Raw genomic sequence first — 4,793 nt, 5'->3', positions numbered from 1 at the left:
TTTAACGCCCCTAGCTAGGCATGATGATTTCAATGATGCTCGCATAAAAGATAATAATTGAAACATAAAGAGAGCATCATGAAGAATATGACTAGCACATTTAAGTCTAACCCTCTTCCTATGCATAGGGATTTTGTGAGCAAACAACTTGTGAGAACAAGAATCAACTTGCATAGGAAGGTAAAACAAGCATAACTTCAAAATTTTAAGCACATAGAGGGGAAACTTTATATTATTGCAACTCCTATAAGCATATATTCCTCCCTCATAATAATTTTTAGTAGCATCATGAATGAATTCAACAACATAACCATCACATAAAGCATTCTTTTCATGATCTACAAGCATAGGATTTTTATTACGCTCCACATAAGCAAATTTGTTCTCATGAATAGTAGTGGGAGCAAACTCAACAAAATAATTATCATGTGAGGCATAATCCAATTGAAAACTAAAATCGTGATGACAAGTTTCATGGTTATCATTATTTTTAATAGCATACAAGTCATCACAATAATCATCATAGATGGCAACTTTGTTCTCATAATCAATTGGAACCTCTTCCGAAATAATGGATTCATCACAAAATAAAGTCATGACCTCTACAAATCCACTTTCATCAATATAATCATCATAAATAGGAGGCATGCTTTCATCATAATAAATTTGCTCATCAAAACTTTGGGGACAAAAAATTTCATCTTCATCAAACATAGCTTCCCCAAGATTGTGGCTTTAAATATCATTAGCATCATGGATATTCAAGGAATTCGTACTAACAACATTGCAATCATGCTCATCATTCAAATATTTAGTGCCAGACATTCTAATGAATTCTTCTTCTAGCACTTGTGCACAATTATCGGAATCCTTATTCTCATGAAAGACATTAAAAAGATGAAGCATATGAGGTACCCTTAATTCCATTTTTTGTAGTTTTCTTTTATAAACTAAACTAGTGATAAAACAAGAAACAAAAAGATTCGATTGCAAGATCTAAAGATATACCTTCAAGCGCTAACCTCCCCAGCAACGGTGCCAGAAAAGAGCTTAGTTGGCGGGGTGTTAGCGCCGCTTACCTCGCCTCCCCGGCAACAGCGCCAGAAAAGAGCTTGATGTCTACTACACAACCTTCTTCTTGTAGACGTTGTTGGGCCTCCAAGTGCAGAGGTTTGTAGGACAGTAGCAAATTTCCCTCAAGTGGATGACCTAAGGTTTATCAATCCGTAGGAGGCGTAGGATGAAGATGGTCTCTCTCAAACAACCCTGCAACCAAATAACAGAGAGTCTCTTGTGTCCCCAACACACCCAATACAATGGTACATTGTATAGGTGCACTAGTTCGGCGAAGAGATGGTGATACGAGTGGTATATGGATGGTAGATAAAGTTTTTTCTAATCTGAAAAATATAAAAACAGCAAGGTAACTAATGATAAAAGTGAGCACAAACGGTATTGCAATGCGTTGAAACAAGGCCTAGGGTTCACACTTTCACCAGTGCAAGTTCCCTTAACAATAATAACATAATTGGATCATATAACTATCCCTCAACATGCAACAAAGAGTCACTCCAAAGCCACTAATAGCGGAGAACAAACGAAGAGATTATGGTAGGGTACGAAACCACCTCAGATTTATTCTTTCCAATCAATCCGTTGAGCTATTCCTATAAGTGTCACAAACAACCCTAGAGTTCGTACTAGAATAACACCTTAAGAAACAAATCAACCAAAACCCTAATGTCACCTAGATACTCCAATGTCACCTCAAGTATCCATAGGTATGATTATACGATATGCATCACACAATCTCAGATTCATCTATTCAACTAACACATAGAACCTCAAAGAGTGCCCCAAAGTTTCTACCGGAGAGTCTGATAGAGGCAAAGGTGTCCCGATGTTTCGATGAGATGGTGGCTATCGTTTTTGTGGGAGTTGAACTTGATGATTCGACTACGAACGTGCGAGACGTCGCGCCTTAGCAATCGCTAAACCAACTTCCGAGGGGTTATTGACCACGCCGGAGCATGATCAACCTGACCACGAGGGTCTGTTTCCTGCGAGCAAACGAAGAACAAGCAAGAAACTGAGATTGCAATCTGGATATTGCAAATATAAGATGAAAGCTTTATTGATCAAGGTGGGGTTCTGTGACGCCTTTGTCTGGTCGTTGAACACAAATGAAGTACGCGAAGTTGCAACTATGGCGAACTTTAATCTAAACAAAACCCCAAAGTCTAAACGACGCCCTAAGGGCTGTATATATGGAGAAAGAGGAGGGGATTTCGTGGCCGTTGGAGGAGGGGTCCGAAACCAACCCTAACTCTTGTTTCCCCACACATACGGACTCTAAAAATAGCTTATACTTAAGTATTTCGAAAATACATGGGCCTGGCCCAATAATAAGGTGACGCAGCACCTAAAATAGCCTATGGACGAAATTTATGAAGTGGCATCTTGTATATTTCGTCCAAGGCTTCATGCACTCCTTATGGCGGCTTCAAAGTCCTGAAATCATCACTTGTAACTCTGTTCTTGATCCCCTTGCGCATGCCATCATCTCCATGCTTGAACTTGTTCCAAGGTTCATCTTTCTTGTCCAAGCTAGGCCCTTCATTTGTAAGCAAAACAAATGTATCCAATTTAGGCAGCATCATAATCTCATGAACATTAGAATCATTACCAAGAAACGAAAGTACCTGGTAATTTAATTGGCGTGCCCGAGCTCTAGTAATTGGTCCAGTATATGTAACAGTAGGGGCTGTGGGTGTAACAATGGTATTGATGTCCTCATCATCCTCCCCTTCTTGAAATGAAGTCGTCCTCGACGGAAGCGCATCTTCCTCACCCAAATAAGGCTTCAAATCTGCAATGTTAAAAGTGGGACTAACCCCAAAATCTACAGGTAGCTCAAGTTTATATGCATTATCATTTATTTTCTCTAACACCTTAAAAGGACCATCAGCGCGTGGCATTAGCTTTGATTTGCGCAGATTAGGAAATCTATCTTTACGCAAATGTAACCAAACAAGATCTCCAGGCGCAAACACAACATGTTTTCTACCCTTATCTCCAGCAACTTAATATTTAGCATTCGTACGCTCAATGTTTTCCTTAGTTAACTCATGCATTTTTAAAATCAATTTAGAACGTTCTTTAGCATCAAAATTAACCTTCTCTGAAGATGAAAGAGGCAACAAATCAATAGGTGCACGAGGTAGGAAACCATACACAATTTCAAAAGGGCACATCTTAGTAGTAGAATGCAATGAGCGATTATAAGCAAATTCAATATGAGGCAAGCATTCTTCCCACATTTTCTTGTTATTCTTCAAAACAGCCCTAAGCATAGTAGACAATGTTCTATTGACTACTTCAGTTTGTCCATTAGTTTGGGGGTGACAAGTAGTACTAAAAAGCAGCTTAGTCCCCAACTTAGCCCATAAACATCTCCAAAAGTGGCTAAGAAATTTAGTATCACGATCTGAAACAATAGTATTTGGCACACCATGTAAGCGAATAATTTCACGAAAGAATTAATCAGCAACATTAACAGCATCATCGCTTTTATGACATGGTATAAAGTGTGCCATTTTCGAGAACCTATCCACGACAACAAATATGCTATCCCTCCCCTTCTTTGTTCGAGGTAAACCTAAAACAAAGTCCATAGAAATATCCTCCCAAGGAACACTAGGTACAGGCAAAGGCATATATAAACCATGAGGATTGAGTCATGACTTAGCTCTTTGACATGTAGTGCAGCGAGCAACAAAACGCTCAACATCCCGTCTCATCTTTGGCCAAAAGAAATGTGTAGCAAGTATATCCTCTGTCTTCTTGATGCCAAAGTGTCCCATTAATCCTCCTCCATGCGCCTCCTGCAACAACAAAAGATGAACGGAGCTAGCTGGAATGCATAGCTTGTTAGCACGAAACACAAATCCATCGTTAAGAATGAACTTGTTCCAAGTTCTCCCTTCCTTACAATTCTGCAATACATCTTTAAATTCAGCATCATGAACATATTGATCTTTGATGGTCTCCAAACCAAATATTTTAAAGTCAAGTTGTGAAAGCATAGTATAAAGACGAGACAAGGCATCAGCAATAACATTTTATTTACCCTTCTTGTGTTTAATGACATAAGGGAAAGTCTCAATGAATTCAACCCATTTAGCATGTCTACGGTTCAGTTTTGCTTGACTTTTAATGTGTTTCAAAGATTCATGATCAGAATGTATAACAAATTCCTTGGGCCATAAATAATGTTGCCATGTTTCTAAGGTCTGAACAAGAGCATATAATTCTTTATCATAAGTAGAATAGTTCAGACTAGGCCCACTCAATTTTTCAGAAAAGTATGCAACAGGTTTTCCATCTTGTAATAACACACCTCCTAATCCAATTCCACTAGCATCACATTCAAGCTCAAAAGTCTTATTGAAATTAGGAAGTTGTAGTAAAGGAGCATGTGTCAACTTATCTTTCAAAACCGTGAAGGCTTCTTCCTGTGCGGTACCCCAAACAAAAGGCACATCCTTGTTTGTAAGCTCGTTGAGAGGTGCAGCAATGGTGCTGAAATCTCTCACAAAACGCCTATAGAAACCAGCGAGGCCAAGGAAACTCCTCACTTGTGTGACCATTTTGGGCTGCGGCCAACTCTCAATAGCTTCAATCTTGGCTTTATCAACTTCAATTCCCTGTGGAGTAACAACATAGCCAAGAAAAGATACTCGGTCGGTGCAAAAGGTGCACTTTCCAAGGTTTCCAAACAAACGTGCATCACG

Source organism: Triticum urartu, chromosome 6, assembly GCF_003073215.2.
Source record: "Triticum urartu cultivar G1812 chromosome 6, Tu2.1, whole genome shotgun sequence".
NCBI lineage: Eukaryota > Viridiplantae > Streptophyta > Magnoliopsida > Poales > Poaceae > Triticum > Triticum urartu.
Note: the sequence above shows the minus strand (reverse complement) of the source record.